The following is an 18697-nucleotide window of genomic DNA, read 5'->3' as shown; positions in this document are numbered from 1 at the left end:
CCCAACTGTGCAATTGATTTTTTTTCATCTACATTTAGTACTCCATGCATGTATCGTAAGATTCGAAATTTTTTTAGAATCTAAATAGGCCCTTAGATTCTGTTCTTTATTTTGTTCTTGTTATAAATTCTTGAATCTACTTCCATATAATAGCAATAGTAGTGCAGGCACAGGTTTATCTCCATGGAATAAAATTGGGTATATTTGGAACTAGGGTTATATATTATTGTATATGATCGTCAGAGGTTAGGGCTCAGCAGGTGGAAACAAGGAGTGTTGTTCTTGGGAAATGCCTCTTGGTGTAGTTTTATAATTTTTTGTACGAATGCAAGGCTGCTGCTATTTTAAATTCGTTGATCGCAGTGCACAGCTAGCCAGATTTGAGATGTCGTTATGCTCTCAGAATGAAATGAAATACTGTTCTTCTAACTTTTAGCCCGTGTTTAGTTCCCATCCAAAATTTTCAAAAAGTACTACAGTATCCATCACATCGAATCTTACGATGTGTATGGAGCATTAAATGTAGACGGAAAAAAAAACTAATTGCACAGTTTGGTTGGAAATTGCGAGACGAACGTTTTGAGCCTAATTAGTCCATGATTGAACACTAATTGCCAAATAAAAATAAAAGTGCTACAGCCCAAATTCTAAACTTCAACCAACTAAACACGCGCATAGTGTAGCAAAAGTCAAAGGCTAATTCAGGAATCTGATCTGACTTTACCGCTTTTGCTTAAAGCCTGATCCACGGATGATTTTCAGTGGAGTTTGGGGGCATGTGATTCGAATGGGCGCTTGCCAAGTGCTCGAGGGGATCTTTGTAGAAAAGGCGGCAAATTCTTTACTTCTCCCGTGCGCGAGCGCGACAGGGGGAGAAAAGGGTCCAGTCCAGGTCCGGTTCCTTTCTGCCTTTTCTCCTCAGTTAACATCAGGCTGCCGGGAAGGGGATGATCTCTCGATTAGGGTAGCGTGCGAGCGTGATGTTGTCGACGGCAATGCTGATTCGTGCAGGATTACTGCAGCGGTGACAGGCCATCCAAAGGTTCAATGGTGGTGACAGCCTTTTCGTTTGATCGTTTTTGTGGCTTATAAGTTGGCTGATGTTGTTTTATTGTGAGAGAGAAATACTATATCATAGCTGATAAGCATAACTGATACGATCAAGCAAACAGTTATGTAATGTATCTACTTAGTTGGCATTTGTTATTTACTAGTTAATGTGATGACTCAGGTAGTTGATTTAGTTAGTGATCTAGTGAGATATATATGTAGATAGATAGTAACATAGATACGTAGGTTCATAGATATAGTTAGATAGCTACTTAGATATATAGTTACATATTTAGTTAACTACATATGATCTAGCTATTTAGTGAGTATACTGTATATATATATGTAGTTATTATCTTGATTACTTAGTTTATAGCTAGAAAGTACTTGTTAGGTACTATCTATCGTCTAATTTTGACTAAAGGATATGTGTTTCGTTACGTGTTTGAACTAGATGAACAACCTAGTGATCATATATCATGGAGGCACCGTTGAAAGCGATCGCTATGGATATGTTGAGTTTCTTGATATGCAAAGCGTGCCTGTGCTATTCAATGATAAACCTTTATTTAGTGAGATGGTTGCAAAGGCTCGGGAGGAGCTGCATTGCCTTGGAGATGATGCTATTGCAGTTGATGGTGTACTGCACCTAGGTTCTCCTCCGAACATCTTTAAGTGAATGATCTCAATTGGTTGTGCGGATCAGTGGAAGAACTATGTGAGATCGGCTATGAAGAGCTAGCTGCAATGTTTGGACATGGTTGTGCATTGGGTGTTAGTTGATCCCATCCATCATGGGTTTACCCCAGCAATGGATCATCAGACACACATCGACCCTCCCGTTCCGGGACCTTACCTGCATGTGCAGATTACACCTACGGTTTCTGATGCTCAATCTGCCCCTAATGCGGTATTTGTAGATGGTTGTCAAACTCATGTTTCCGTGGCAGATCCTCCTTATGAGATCCATTTGACACAGAACCATCCGAGTAAGTGTCTTAACCGCATGACTTTTGGGAGCTTACCCTGTTCCTTACATCTATTTCTTTTATTCTTTCCTCATTTCTGTACTGATGTTGCAGGAGACATTCCTGAGAATGTGGATGTGCCCCCTGTTGCTGCGTAAGTGCACTTTGAAGATGGATTCTGTGGCTCCAATAGTGTTGAAATTATGTATGATTCGGAGCCATATGAGACGGCTAGGGCTCTTGATTCTGATGATGATCGCCCTGTTGGAGAGCTGACGGAAAGTGATGTTGAGATGATAAGGCGTATCTTTTCCGGCCGCCGTGATCCTAGAGTTCATGAGTTCAGCGATCTTGCTCATTCTGATCAGGCATTTGTAGAAGGACGTGATGATGAGCTCCTAGAAGCTCCTGAGGCCGATCCTAACATGGTAATTGAGAATGAGAGGGTGTTCAATGACCTCCCTGCTTTGAAGAGGTGGTTGTAGACTTTTGCAGTGATACGAAAGAGGCCTTACAGGGTATTGTATTCATATGTGGAGCGCCGTTACACAGTTATGTGTGACAAAGAACACTATCCATGGAGGGTTTGTGCAAGGAAGCAATAGGTAACCGGAAAATGAAAGATCACAAAAGTTATCGGGCCACACAATTGTGCTGACCATGAGCTGACACTGAGACATCGGCAGTTGACATCTACCCTCATTGGCAAGCGGTTGATGAGAATTTTGCAGAGAGAACCCAACATGAAGGTGAGGACAATTATCAGGACCGTTGAGGCGTTGTATGAAGAATATGTGATAACTTATGGTAAAGCATAGAGGGCTAAGCAACGAGTGTGGTAGATAATATATGGGGACTGGGAGGATGGGTATGAGCAGCTGCCAGTTCTTTTCAATGCAATCAAAGCGGTAAATTCAGGAATGCATTATGAGTACATCCCAAAACCTAATGCATGGAAGGATGGGAGGAAGATATTCTCCTATGCCTTCTGGTGCTTCCCTCAGTGTGTCGAGGCCTTTAGGCACTGTCGTCCTATCTTCTCCATTGATGGTACGTTCTTGATTGACAAATACCAGGGCACACTTCTTATAGCCATATCATGTGACGTGAACAACAAGTTGGTTCCTTTGGCATTTGCTTTGGTTGAGAAGGAGAACAATGACAGTTGGGGATGGTTCTTGAGGCTAGTCCGGATACACATGGTTGGGCCTAGCAGGAAAGTTGACATCATATCTGATAAGCATCAGGGCATACTTAATACCGTGCGAGAGCAGATAGGTATGCACCTTTGCACCATCGTTAGTGTACTCGGCACCTTGCCGAGAATCTACTCCGAAAGGATGGTGTCAAGGATAACTTTGATATGTTCTAGGAGGCTGCTCGACAGCTTGAGGACAAGTACTTTAAGGAAAAGTTGGAGCATGTTAGAACCGTATCAAATGTAGAAGGCAGAAAATGGCTCACAGGTCTGATGAGGGATTTGGAGAAATGGACGAGAGCCCATGACGCCAGTGGATGGACGTACGAGTTTCAGAGCAACATGGCAGAGTAATTCAATAAGTTGCTATTAGGGATACGTGGTATGCCCGTGAATGCAATCGTTCAATTCACGTTCTATAAGCTTGTTGCATGGTTCAACGATAGACACGCCCATGCATTGCAGTTGCGGAGTGATGAAGAGATATGGGCTCCGAAACCAAAGGCACACCTAGAGAAGGCAAGAGAAAGGGCTGGCACACATGAGGTTGCATGCTTTGACCACGCCATAGGGACTTATCTGGTCGAGCATAGGGATGGTACAACATCCAACGGCGAGGTCCAAACGTATTGTACATACGCTTTGTAGATGAATCTAGGGTTACCAAGCAACATCGAATGATTCTATGCTTTTTAGATAATAAAAATACTTTTTAGATACAGAGACAGCAGCAATTTATCACATCACTGATATAGTACTGGCATGCAAGGAAACACAACTCCACTCTATCTCCACCATCCATCTTATTATTGTTTGATCCAAGGGCTTAGGTGAAGAGGCACACAGATCGCTGACATGGCACACTGAGAGGCCTCCATTCCTCCTCTCAACCTATAAATAACCACTCACTCCCTCTCATTCACACACACAACAAGGAAGAAGAACACTCCTTAGCATTTTCTTTTGTTGCAGTACCAATGTCTGGAGGGTCATCTAGAAGAAGAGGAAAGGGGAAGGGAACTACCTGGGGTGGGAGGGTCCTCTTGGTCCCAATTTCTTTGATGAAACTCTTTATGAGAGGTTTCTAGTTGAGAGCAAAAATGATTTCACCAAAGAGGCACCACTAAGAGGATACGATGAAAGGAAAGAAGAATGGTCAAAATGCATGCATGGTGAGGACTACCTAGTGCAGATGTTCATCGAGGGAATAGATGGAGGTCGTCGTTTCTTCAAATACCCGCGAGCATGGGTAATTGCTATTACTTTTTGTTTCTTCAATATATTTCTCTTGTATATAACTTACACGACATACTTATTGTAGTCTTCCTTGGTCGAAGAAAACTGTGGGTTCAGTAGGTGTGTCGATCCTCGACCTATTTATCCATATGCGGAGTACATCTACTACCTACAGGACCATATCTTAGATCTAGAAAGGGAAGTTAGCAGCGGTTACAAGGACGATGGATAGGACGACAACAACAATGGTGCCGATTCACAGGAGACACTCTGCAATGATCCATATTGCACCTGCCCTAACCACAATAATAAGGGGCCTCCCCCATCACCCCTGCCACCACCAACAACAACAACGGGAGGCTACTATAGAGAAGGTGCAACACAATTTGCTATGTAGCCACACTACTAGGATGACTTTATTTTTTTTCACATACCACATCTATATGTTTGTTGTTTGGTTTAATTACCTAAGGCATGTTAGGTTTAGTCGAAGGAAACTCTGTACCCAGGTTCGGTACATGTAGTCACATGCCATTTCATGTGTTTCGTGTGTTGATTTATATAATGCCGTACGTCGTTAGGTTTTTTTGCAGCAAGTGTTCACATTTCAATACGTCTGTATCATTAAGCGGAATATTAAGACCATAAATAATGAAAACAACCACATAATGAAAAGTTCAATACTATGCCACATTACACAACATATTAATACTAGAAGTACGTGCCGACAATAGACATAGGGGCAAATGCACTTTCAAATCCTCAGTCTAAAACGTACTGAGTAAGCAACTCATCATCCGAGTACCAGTCCTCTACCACAATCCTGTTGCTGTGGCTAGGATCACCTGCGTTGCTCTAACCTGCCTGACGCCTGTAGTAAGAGGCCTCCGCTTCATCTGTAGCCGCTGCGGCCTGAGTGAAGAACGCGTCATCATCCTCCTTCACCTGTAAGCCCGCCTCTGCTAGAGCAATGAGCTCGCTCAGTCTGCCAGTGTCGTCCTCAGCCTCCTTCGCCTGCATGCCCATCTGTGCTAGAGCGATGAGCTCGCTCAGTCTGCCAGTGTCGTCCTCAGCCTCCTACATCTATATGCCCGCCTCTGCTAGAGCAATGAGCTCACTCAGTCTGCTAGTGTCATCCTCATCCTCGTCCTCCTCATTAGACAACACAATCGATGATTGAACGGTGCGACCAGCTCACGATCTATGCTCATCTAACTTCTTCTTCTCATACCTTGCATGAGCCACCTCTGCGGCATGTTCCTCGCTGCAACCAATCCCTTCATATATAAAATGCAATCAGTTAGCAACGTGATTATATTACATTTAAAATCAGGCAACGAAAAAATACTTTCAAGCACTCACTGGCACATAATGTAGAAACATGCTCGTTCAAGACATGCATCTGTACTCTTGTCTCCTCCCTTGCCTCATTCTTTGTCCTCTCCTCCTCTAACGTCATCCGCCTCTTCAATCTCCATTTGTTAAGCCCAACATCGATCGGGTTGCAAATACCGCGTTGTCTAGCAAACTCACGTATCTTTTCTTTGTGATGTTTAACGAATAGGTTGACGTAGTCAGGTTCATATCCTCTCTTCCGTGCAATTAGTTGCCTCTTCTTTAGTTCATCCAAGAACTTAGCTTGATCATCATAACATTCCCACCTGTATTTTCTAGTGCTCTGTTCAAAAGAAATATTATATCATATATGTCTTAGCAAAAGAAACAAAATACGATTCCATATTTACCACAAAAATAATGAACCTTATCGTACTCAATCATATGGCCGCAATAATGGCCTATTCCAAGCTCTGAAGGGACTAGGCCATAGTTGGATTTAACATCACATTCGCACATGATAGGAGGTGCTTTGTAGATTACCCTTTCTTTCTTCTTTTCTTTAACCCTCCACGGTTCTTTCGGCCATTGGTTCTTAGGACCATACAACCATTCCTTGAAACGATACTTCACCATTGAAAACACCTAAATAATGCGACATTAGTACATGAACACATATAGCTCAAGATTTGAACACATACACTTTGCACTTACTTCATGCTTGTTTGGACACATAAACTCCAACGTATTCTCAGGGTTTATCACAGCTCGATCTTCGCAATTGCACAGAGGAGGTTCCTCGAGTCGTCTAACTGCGGCTAGGTGCTTCTCCTTAGCCGTCATTGGCGGAGGGTTAGAGGGGTAAAACCCACCGCTTGAAGTGCTCATATGGATGTCTCCCTCTAAACCAATCGTCGAAAAGAAGGTACCTAGGATTAAACTTGTCTACACCATCGATCCACTTAAAAAAAAGCACTTCTCATGGTCCTACACAACGAGATTCCAACAAAATATTAGTAGCATACTTACACAAATAAAGAAAAAGGATAGTGGAAACAATTTCTTACATTAAAACGACTGTATGTGTAGAAGCAACGTGCCGCTGTGTCCAGATATTTCGATTGAAAAACATGGGCCGGGAAACCACAGTCACAGTTAGGGACACGGAGGTCAGGAGAGACGGGGGCATCTTTGCTAGACGCGTCGGGGTATAATTCTCGAGGACGACCCCATTTTCGCCAAAACCCCTCTCGAAACATTTCTTGCATCTAACAAAATGGATGTAATTTAACAAACATAAATCAAAACATCACAAATAAATATCAATGAGAACCATAACTACAATACAATCAATTTCGTTCTAAGAAACGAAAGCAGTTAACATTAAACCCTAAACCTAGGATTTTCCATTTGATGCACAACAATGAACCCATAATATAACTACATGCGCCTAAGTTTGCTAGCTTTTTTCACGCATTGGCATCATCCAACGGTTGTATAATATATATATTGAGGGATACAATGAAACCCTAAGTGATAACGATTCTTAGGTTGAAAATCCGACTAATATATACCGAATCGATGCGAAAAAAATTAGGAGGGGAGCGAGGATACCTTGCTCTCGAAGATCTACGGATCAAATCAAGGTTTTCAATGTCCAATATGCCGATTCGTGAGGTAGGGTGAAGTGGGGAGAGAAAAAATCCGAGAGGGAGGAGAAAGAAGAGGAAGAACGTTCGGGCAAAAAGGTTGGGCCGAGGTTAATTGCAGGGAGCTTGGCGTCAGTCACTATGGCGCCGAGTTCGGCGCCGTAGATGTTGGTGCCGAGAGTGACTGGCGCCGAGCTCCCTGCCATGTCATCCACCGTGCCCAGGAGCTTGGCGCCAGAGACGCTGGCGCCTACCTCAGCGCCAGCATCAATGACGCCGAGATAAGGGTCTATTTTCTGAATTCTTTTCGTCAGGGATCTATTTGTGAGAAACTTAAAAAAAAAACTAAATTGTAAAAAATTCAGCTGAACAGGTCACTCCTTCAAAACTGATGCCCGGCCCCTACGCATCTTGCTCGCTTCAACGGCGCTGGGCTGCGTGACAGCCGTGACTTGATCTGCCACATGTATATACTCCCTGCGGTGCTGCTGCTGTAAGCAGATGGCAGATCTTGTCTCGTGGCCTGTTCGCTGGTTGGTTTCTGGGCTGGTTTGGGCTGGCTGGTGCTGGTTTATTGTGAGAGAAAAACATTGTTAGCTGGCTGGTTTGGGCTGGCTGAAACCAACCAGCGAACAGCCTGTCGGTCTACAAAAGTGCCACCGACAGTGTCGGCATTTTACCTGGGATGGGACAAGCGCTGACACGTTGCCACGCGCGAAAGCATGCAGTTCTAGTGGACCAGCGTCCTAGGGTCTTGTCTTGGTTGCCAATGCCAGCCTTCATTCGCTAATCGCTACGCCTAAGCTTCGGCAGCCACAGAAAAAAGCAAGCAGGTGCTTGGTTAGTAATTAATCTTTAGTACCCCTCTTTCTAAATTATAAATCGCTTTAAATTTTTTTAATTTCGTCCGTTTTGTTTTGCTTTGTATCTATACTTATTATTATTATATTTAGATGCATATCAAATTTTACTATGTATTTAGACTTATTATTATATTTAGATGCATAGTAAAATATATATACAAAAAAAATTAAAATAACTTATAATTTAGAATAAAAGAAGTATATGGCACACGAGTTTCCGTTTATTTGTAGATTTTTTTAGAGGTTGCAGATGTTTTCTTACAATTACTACGACGCTGTTTTTTCACGCCACCATCTGTAGCACCGCCGCACCAGGCGCGTCAGGCGTGGCTGGGTGTGACTGATATTGACATCAAAGCAGGCGGCACAACCCTTTTTAAAAATTTATTATGTTTATAAAAATAATATCAACATTTATATCTCTAAACAAAATTATTATACCACATTATTATTATTTTGGTTTAATATATATGTATAATTAAATTTAAATTGTTTGACTTATCAAAGAAAGAGATATACATTCATTTGAGATCCAAGGGAGTACTACTCTCTCCGTCCGTTGCTTAGTCAACTCATCCTCCACTACCGGAATCTTCAAATTTGCCGAGTGTTTTTATGTTTGCCGATTGTATTTTCTCAGGCACTCGGCAAATTAGATCTTTGCCGAGTGCTGCGCTAAAAACACTCGGAAAAAAAAAACACTCGGCAAAGATGTGGTTTACCGAGTGTAAAAAAAACACTCGGCAAAGAGGGAGTTTGCCGAGTGTCTAAAAACCACTCGGCAAATAAATAAAACCTTTTTTCTAGAAAAGAAGAAGAAAAAAATAAAAAAAACTTTGCCAAGTGCTCAGATCTAGAACACTCGACAAAGAAATAAAATCTTTTTTTTGGAAAAGGAGAAGAAAAAAATGAAAAAAAAACTTTGTCGAGTGCCACGATCTGGGACACTCGGCAAACAAAAAATATCCTACTTAACTCACCCCTCCCGTCCCCAGCGCCCCACCCCTCCCGTCCCCACCCCTTCTTCTTCCCCTCTGGCCCCGGCCCCCAGCGCCCCTCCTCCCGCCAGCGCCGCCTCCCTCCCCTCCTCTCCCAACCGCCCTATTCCCCTCCGGTCGCCGCCCCTCCCCTCCGCTCTCGGCCCCCTCCTCCCTCCCTCCCTCGCCGGATCCGGCCGCCGCCCCTCTCTTCCGCTCTCGGCCCCCTCCTCCCTCCCTCCATCCCAGATTTCCCCGGATCCAGCCGCCGCGCCACCCCTCCCCTCTGGATCCGGCCCCACCGCCTCCCACCACGCCCACCCACGATGCACCACCACGCTCCTTCCCCGCCCCACTGCGTTCCTCCCAGCGCCCCACCACGCCCGCCGCTCCATGGACGGCAGCGGGAGGCCCTCGGCGCGGTGGCCTGGCACAGCGACCCCAGGCGCGGCAGCGCTGGCATAGACGGGCCCTGGTGCGGCAACCCCGGCGTGGCGGCGGCACGGATCCAGTGGCGCAGTGACCCCGACAAGGTAGGCCCTCCTCCTCCTAGATCTAGGGTTCCGACGAGCTTTTCTCCTCTCTCTCTCTCTCTCTCCCAACTCCGATCCAGTGCATGGAGGAGGGCGCAGGGAGGCTGACGGGACCATGGGGAGGTGGCGCGACTGCGTCGGTCGTCGCGGGGAGGACGGCGCGGCTGCGGGGAGGCGGCATGGGTGGTGGTGGAGGTGGTGGCATGGATGGAGGCGGAGCAGGAGGTGGCCTTGGTGGTGGTGGCGGAGCAGGCAGAGGAGGCGGGCTTGGTGGTGGCGGCGGTGGTGCTGGCGGAGCAAGAGGTGGCCTTGGTGGTGGTGGCTACGGCGGAGCAGGAGGTGGTGGTGGCAGCCGGTGGCTGGTGCTTGTTTTTTTTTCAAAAAAAAATGTTTGCCGAGTGTTTTTGGGGCACTCGGCAAAGTCTTTGCCGAGTGCCCGACAAAAAACACTCGGCAAAACAGCGTTTGCCGTTAAACCGTTTACCGAGTGTCGTTTGCCGAGTGTAACACTCGGCAAATGGTTTGCCGAGTGTTTTAGGGGCTTGTATCCCGTAATGCTAAGTATAACCAAATTATTACTAAAAAATACTAATATTTATCATGTGATATTTATAAAGTTGATATTATTTTTTATAGACTTAGTCAAAGTTAAATTAATTTGACTTTGACCAGCTATAAATTGCAACTTTTTTATATGGAGGGAGTAACTATGTCTTGATAATAATGTAAAACGAGTTTTATCTTTAATCAAGAAATTTAACTACTTTAGAAAATATTAATACTTGTATGGCATCAAAAATTGGGACCGAGGGAGGAGATTTGATGAGGACCTCCATAAAGCAGGGACTTGAGTTGTCCTTTTTTTTAGTTTGGCAACACAAATAGAATAGGAGCCATGTTTAGGGTTTCTGTTGAAGGTGCTCTTTACCACATGTACGTACGGTGGAGTGAGAGCCAAAGTGGGTCGGGGCTCCACCAGAGGGGCCTAAAACTCGTGACAGAAACAAGCCGGAAGGAAGAGTTCATGTAGAAATTTCTTTTGTTACTTAAAACAAAAAAAGTTCCATGTCGTTCCAGTATGAGTTTTCAGTTACGTAGTCAGTTAGGCTCCGTTCGGTTACAGCGCTGTGACACGAGAAACAGTTTCAGCCCTGAAAAGCTAATATAAATAAAACTACCGATCCAGCCTGGAATTGTTTCCGGAGGTCATTCCCCGGGAACCGAACAGGGCCTCAGGGGAAAAGGCCTGAATCTACACAACTGGGCAACTGGCCCTGGCACCATCAGCATAGCAATCAGGCCAGGTCCAGGCAGCAGGCCCGCAGCTAGTAAGCGTTGACTATCTCGCAAGCGTTGACTAGCCGGCTAGCCTATACCACGTCTCTTCCCCAGGGCGCCAAGGTGCTTCGAGCCTCCGACGGAGCAGCAGCACGAGCCGTCGTGCGTCGGTGACAGTCAACCAGGATGGATCAAAGCCCGTCCTTTGGCACGAGCTGCCGAACCGGCCGGCGGCCGGTTTCTCCGGCTTTTTACGCGCGAAACTGGCGCGACACGACAAGCCATCATCCACCATTTACCCGTCGGTGCGGCTCGGACGACGTTGACTTGCATTGCAGACGCAACGCCGCCACGCCGGTAGCGATGCCGCCCGCCCGCCTCCATGTGGGGAGGCAAACGCGCTCGTTCATTTCAACGCCTTCTATAGTTCTATATAGCCCCTGGCGAGATGGACCGAATTGGATCTATCTCGCAATCTAGGCGTTTTTTCTCCCTTTGTCTTCGCTGCAAGTTCGTGGTCGATCCAGCAACCAGACAGGCCGACCGCTGAGGGAGATGGCGCAGGGGAGACGCTGGCGGTGCTGCTCGTCGGAGCCAAGGGTCCCTACGCGAGATCTTGCGCGAGCATTTGTAGCTTCACTGCTCTCGAAGAAGGTGACATGGAGTCATGGACTATCTTGCTAACGAGTTTTGGTGTGGTTGGTCGCAGGTAACATGGATCCCTACGCGCTTCTGCAGTGTCGCTCCCATGAACAGAAGAGCAGCGTTGCATCTGGTATATGTCTCTGTTTAGCTTCTGTTTAGTTGCTTTCATATTAGATACTTTGATTTGTTGAAATTTTTGTTTTAAGTTACGTTTTACTAGTAGTCAATAGTCTGCTGTTAGCAAAAGCCAAAAGGAGAGTTAAGACGTACAGTAGGTAGTTCTAGACTCAGAAACAAAGAACTCCAGTGCTGTCAAAGCTAAAAAAACCAAGCTCAAGTTACCGTCTCATGTGACTAGGAACCTACACTGTGCAAGTAATAAGGCAGCACACTTGAAGAGTCGAGTGCATTATAAAACAAAAAATTACATGTGGTTCTGTACCTTATGTATCCTTCAACCCTGGCTTCCCTGCCAATTTGTAACTTTTGATTGGCCCTGCCGCAAATTGAGAGCAATTTGTAACTTGATCTGTTTGTGCACTACAGGCAAAGGATGTGAACCTAAATAGAACGAGACCTTTGTGTTCACCGTCTCCGATGGCGCAACAGAGCTATTCATCAAGCTCCTAGACAGTGACGGTGGCACGGATGACGACTTTGTTGGTGAAGCAACGTAAGTAATCACATCCTGTAAGTTGTAGCTCGACCAATCACGCCTGCACCTACAAAGTGATGATAAACCATGTACAGTGACGCTAGTTTGCCTCCCTCTTGCGGTTTGCAGTTTTGGAAATGTTTTGGGATCCAGTTTTAACGTCTACGATGTCGCCTGTTCGTTTGGGCTGGTTTGGCTTATAAATCATGACTGAAAGTACTGTTGGCTGGTTTGGTGTGAGAGAAAAATATTGTTCGTTGGCTGATAAGCCATGGCTTATAAGTCAGATACGACCAAGCGAATAGGCCCCGTTTGGTTCATAGGATTTTCACAGGAAAATCAAAGGAAATAAAAACGGAGGAAAGGATCGGTGGTAGAGCGTTTGTAACGGAGGAAATAGCAAACCCTTTCCTTAGGAATACTGTAGCTAGATACCGATTTCATAGGAAAAATCAAATCCACTCCGATCCCTTGTTTTCTCTTCCTTTGCGGAAGCCCGGGGCAACTCGCCGTCTCACGCCAACAAGAGAGGATTAACAGGTCAACCATGGCCAACCTTTTTGCCGGAGTATGCGACCCCGTGGCGCTTGCTGACCTCGATGTGCTCGCGCTGCGACCCGTGTGCCATGGGCTCGCCGTTGCCGCCGCACCAAGCACCGCCGTCCTACGCGACGACCGAGTGACTGATGAGCACCCGCAACCACGAGTTGGCATGTCCCTCCAATCCGATATGGGCCTTGTTCGCTTGAACTTTTCAGCCGTACTATTTTCAGCGAGCATTTTTCTCTCACAACAAATCAATATCAGCATCAGCATCAGTCGTGTTTCCAACCAGCCGAACAGGACCATCATTGGATAAGAATAACATGATATGCTTGCGAACGGTGGATAGACCTAGTTCATGGACCAAACGTCCCAGTGTCCCACAGGTAATCATGTGCTTGCTAATTAATCTGTTGCTAGACATTAATAAATGCTTTTTACCATCTAGATTTTTTTTTTCAATTCACGGGTTACATATTCACGCGCTTGCTTATTCCTGTCTCGCTCCCGCCATGGAACAATCACATGTCTATTAATTATATTATAAATTTTTACTAATTTTTCCTTTACTCCTTGCAAAAAAATTACACATGTTTATTTGTTAATTAAAATATGACGTTGTAATGAAAAATATTTGAATAATAAAACAAGTATTTATCTCTTTTAATCACACAACATGTTTTGGAAATCTTGTATTTTTTTCACACATCACGTTCCAAACACCCTTATCTATATGTTTCTTGTATTTTTTTTCATTCCTCTGTTTTCCCACGGCACCTACACCTCATTCCTGCATTTTCTTTTTTTCCTCTATTTTGCATTCATTTGTTACCAACAGGCCTTTATTTCAATCGAGTGCCTCTGGTTTTGCAGGATTCCTCTGGAAGCAATTTATACAGAAGGAAGCATCCCTCCAACTGTTTACAGTGTTGTGAAAGACGAAGAATACCGCGTAGAAATCAAAGTTGGTATCACTTTCACTCTAGAGGTAACCATCTCACATAGTCACTCACATCCATGTTCAAAGCTGGATTTAGAAATGTAATACGTACACTGAGAAGTCTCTGTCTATAATCTATTATAAAAATGCTTTTGTGATTTAAAATGTAGGTTCGTTTTCATCAAACCAGAAAAAATGTAAGTTTTTCAGATTGCTTTTTGCTAAAAATTCCATGTGATAGCTGCCGCGGGGTGTCGATGTTTCTTTTGCCTCCTTTAGCTTTTCCTATCCAGTTTCTGTCCGTGGCAAACACTATATATTGTACTTTGCGATAGTGCATGTGCGTCCCTTATCTCTCTTTCCTGTTTTCTTTTTTTCCATTTCCCTGAAGATTAGGAGCTAGGTTTTGTTCTGAATTTATCTTGCTACAGCCTGCTGAAATGTCCCTTCTATAAGCAGGTTTCTCGTGACCAGGGTTTCTGAGGATAAATTGGCGTGGCTGGAAGCACGCAGTCGTCTTATAAGAAGCAGACATATTCTTCCTATTGATGTATTACTGCAGTTCATCAGTGAGCGTGCATTTACAACTTAATGTAGAACCCTGCAACTTATTACTCTAAAACCAGTTCCCTAATATGTGATGCCTTGGTCCTGTACTTCCTGTACTAAAACTTGTAATAATAATGGTGCTGGCCACTTGCGTGAACTATGGCTGACCCCACTTTTGATGTTCAGTTAAGGCCCCGTTCAGTTGCCAAAAAATTTTGCATAATATTCGTCACATCAAATCTTGCGGCACATGCATGGAGTACTAAATGTAGACGAAAAAAAAACTAATTACACAGTTGGTCGAGAAATCACGAGACGAAACTTTTAAACCTAATTAGTCCATAATTAGACACTAATTACTAAATACAAACGAAATGATACAGTGAGCCAAAATCCAAATTTTTTTTTGATCTAAACGGGGCCTAACTTGTCGCGATTACAAGAGGCCGTGTGACTGCGGTAGGATATCACCTGGCCCTGAGGCCTGAACCCTGAAAGGGCCTCCATTCCGTGTTCAACGGGGACAGGAATACAGGGTCCATGAAATCATCTTGCTCTACGGGACTGGACATCTCGTGCATGGAGAGGTAGCATGGTAATCAGCACCGTGCATGCCTTCCTCTGACATCCATGTCTCGGATGATGAGACTGGACCATGGCTTAGCGTTCACTCAACCGCACGCATAGCGGCCTCGGCCCGGTCCCCGGGTCTTCTTTGACCTTCGTTCCGGGCTCCGGCTAGCTGCTGCGCCTGCACTGCGCTGCACTTCACGGCCGTATCTCTCTGCCTCCCTGCCCCGTCTTTCCGCTGAGCCAGTAGACGAACCTAAAGTCACTAGCGAATTTTTTATGTCCTAGTACACGACGATCCTTGCCATGTGATCTGGTCATCTGGGCGATAAGATATGTAGGATGCCGGCATGCCGCTGAGGATGGCGTTGGCGTGCATGCTCTGCTCGCAAGCGAACAAAAAGGCTAGTAACTCGAAATCATAGTTTCAGCGAGGCGCGACAAAGCCCCAGCTTGTCCGGGCTCCCATGTCCGCTTGCTCGCTACGACGTTGCCGCGGCGGCGAGCGGAAATGACGCAAAACACCCTGCACTGCCACTGCTGGCTGGAACTCCGGGAGAAGAAAAAAACAGGCCCAGCCGGCCAGCTGATGCTCCGCTCCCAGCTCTCGCAGCAACGAACCAAAAGACAGCAGCTCGCAATCATTGCTTCCTCCCTATCTAATGAATCAAATCTTTGCTCGATCGGATCGGAAGAACATGGCAAAAGAAGCATGCATGTACACTCTTGCTCTGTGTTGGATTGGATCCAGAGCCCTACCCTACTGCTGCGGCGCTATCTAATTACAGTTACAGGCGCACATCTATCGCTGTGTGTGGTTTTGCAGGGGGAGAAAAATATGGAAGCTCTAGCCGAACGAATTGAAGAACCTGCCCGCGCTTGCTTCCTCGCTCTCGCTCCTAGTTGTGCAGCGGGTTGGAGCCCTGCGGCACCAGCCTCTTGGACTCGCCGAGCACCGCCTCGGCGTCCCGGGCTGCCGTGGGGGAGCGGGGCGTAGCCCGCGCGCCTGCCATCGTCGTCGTCGCCGTCGCCGCCAACGCCACCCGCCCGTGCCTCCACGCTGCCACGTCCGCTCTGGGAATCCCGTGGCCGCAGCAGCCGAAGGAGGCGAGCTCGGTCGCCAGCAGCAGAAGCATTGCCAGCAGCATGGCTGGTAGCCGTGCGCTCATGCCGTGTCTCTCCATGTTCGGGTCGGGGCCGTCGGGCCGGCCGCCGGGGATGTGGCTGGGAGCGAGCGAGGCTGCAGGGAGGGGGAGGACGCCAAGCGCCTTGGTACCGGAGGCGAGCGAATTTTGTATGCGTCTGCTGTGCTGTGCACGCTGCTGTGTTGCGCTGCGTGTCGTGGGCGAGTGGTGCCGGTGCCGGCCGGTGCGCGCTCCTAATTAGGGATGAAAACGATAGGATACGGACGGATATCACCGATATTATATTTATTTTTATATTTCTGTCCGAATTCGGATTCGAATACGGATAGTGTCAACTACGTCGGATAGGATACGATTGGATATCGACATCATAAATATGCGATTTGAGTATTTGGATACGAATACGGTATCGGATGTTGAATATCAACCCCTCTAAACGAATTCGGTTTCGAATACGATAGGAAAATATCATCTACTGCTAATAAAGATGGGGCCGGTCACCGTTAGTCTGACTGTAGTGCCAGTTGTGATGAGGGCATTGCTTCCACCACACAGAAAGATCCAAAAGCGATACTTCGCTGTTTTTGCTTTTATCCCCATTACCATCGGTCTACATCAACTTTATCTGTCTTTGAAGAGGCAAATAACTGCACAATTACGTAACTCATATGGAAAAAAAATCCTTTTAACCCCCCACCCCCTCGATCGTCGTCCGATTTTCCTCACTCATCTATAAAATCGGTTTTCTAAAACCTCCCTTAGCTTTTAAAACCATTTACTTTTACACGCAAACGGTTTTGATGTTTTTTTTTGACATGGTGCTACATCAACCTTCCTATGTGGCGCCAGTCAACTAAGAAGAGGTTAAATTGAACTATGTTGATAGTTCAGAGGGGGTAAATCAGAGTATATTTTTTAAAAAAACTTCCTATTATTTTTAAACAAATTATACAATAAAAAAATCCTAAAAACTAGTTTAATCTTAAAAAAACCCATAAAATTTCTTATTTAGCACAACCAAAGAATATATGAAACTATTTTCCTAAAATCATTCGCTATCTTATGGCGCCTAAATTGGAATTAATTGAAATCTTATGTTGACTCCTTTTGGTGCTTATTTGGTAGTAGATGTGTCGGGTACCTTAGAACGGGGTACTCCGAGCGAACATCAAAGGGGTCGCTAATGTCCCATCAAAAAATAAAGCTAGAAGGTAAGCCGTGGGCCCCTCACCCGCCACGTCCGAGCCCACCAGGCCCTCCGTCTCGCCTCGAGCCTCACGCAGGAGGTCTCGGCGTCCTGACGCAATCTCCACCTCGCGGGAGGCTCTCCACGGGAGGCCTCGGCAGGGAACACGATCTCCGTCTCACGCGAGGCTCTCCACGGAAGGCCTCGGCAGGGGTGCATTCTCCGTATCGCGCGAGGCCTCTCGTAGAAGGCCTCGGCAAGGAGTCCGATCTCCGTCTCGCGTGAGGCCTCACTCTCCGTGTCGCTCGAGGCCGGTTCGTCCGCAGCCCATCGCCCCCCGCCTCGACCGACCCTCCCGATAGCGCGTGATGTCTCATTAATACTTCAACCACTCCCTCAATCTCAGCCAGACGATGGCTCGACGCCACGGAATAGCCGACGGGACCTGAGGTCGCATCAGCGCCATACCGGCTGGGACAGGGTGCGGCGGGGATTATCGGCCACTGTGTTCTGACGTTGTGCCCACGATCAGCGTCCACACTACACTGTGTCCCGCGATCCCCACCTCAAAAACAACATCGCACGGACAACTTGGCCCGGGTCATCACCGCCTCCAAGCCGGCGCACCAGATCAGCCGCCCACTCGGGCCTCGGCACTGTGCACCAAGGTCTCGGCTATCTTGGGGTTTGTGCCCGCCGAGAGCCCCCACTGCGGTGTAGCCTCGGCACCGACCAAGCCTCGGCCTCGCGCACAGTCCGTCCATAGCGGCTTGCACGTCCGCCGCCGCACCAGCTCCAAGGCAGTCTCGGGGCCCCACGACGCACAGGATCGGATGGGACTGGCACGCCGCCCCAGTACTCCAAGGATGGACCACTCCGACGACCACACTGCCACAGGAACAGGCCACAGGGCTCAGACATGCCACCCCTATTGGCACGATGCCGTATAGTTAGCACATGTACTGCCCTTGCCCTCCCTTTGACTATAAAAGGAGAGGACTTGGGCCACTTAGAAAGAGGACTAGAAGAGAAGAACACCTTGTAACACACACACGCACACATCCCAGTCGCCTGAGAGCAACGTCTCAAGCAGCCCAAACCACTCCTCGCCGAGACATGAGACTAGCTTCCTCTCTCACCTAGCTTGTAACCCCCTACTACGAGCGCTTCGGTACAAGGAATACAAGATCGATCTCTCAGACTGGACGTAGGGCATCGACTGCCTGAACCAGTATAAACCTTGTGTCTCTTTGCATCACCATCCAGGATTAGGGACACGCAGTTCACATTTACTGGTTGGTTAAGGACCCCCCCGGTCTGAAACACCGACAAGATGCTTTTATTGTCTATTATAATTAGTCTGTGTTGACAACCAAG

General features: G+C 46.6%; 1 long non-coding RNA gene across 2 annotated transcripts; it reads left to right on the top strand.

The window, feature by feature from the left end:
- Positions 1-11742: 11742 nt before the first annotated feature.
- On the top strand, positions 11743-14570 carry LOC136494706 (uncharacterized). 2 transcript variants are annotated; one of them, XR_010768657.1, is made up of 4 exons: positions 11743-11862; positions 12279-12405; positions 13804-13918; positions 14330-14570. It is a non-coding gene; the product is annotated as an uncharacterized lncRNA (long non-coding RNA). The 2 variants fall into 2 exon arrangements; XR_010768658.1 differs by lacking the exons at positions 11743-11862; positions 12279-12405 and adding an exon at positions 13225-13316.
- The last annotated feature ends 4127 nt before the right edge of the window (positions 14571-18697 follow it).

The sequence above is a fragment of the Miscanthus floridulus genome, chromosome 11 (assembly GCF_019320115.1).
Source record: "Miscanthus floridulus cultivar M001 chromosome 11, ASM1932011v1, whole genome shotgun sequence".
Classification (NCBI taxonomy): Eukaryota; Viridiplantae; Streptophyta; class Magnoliopsida; order Poales; family Poaceae; genus Miscanthus; species Miscanthus floridulus.
This window is presented reverse-complemented; position numbering and strand designations above follow the sequence as displayed.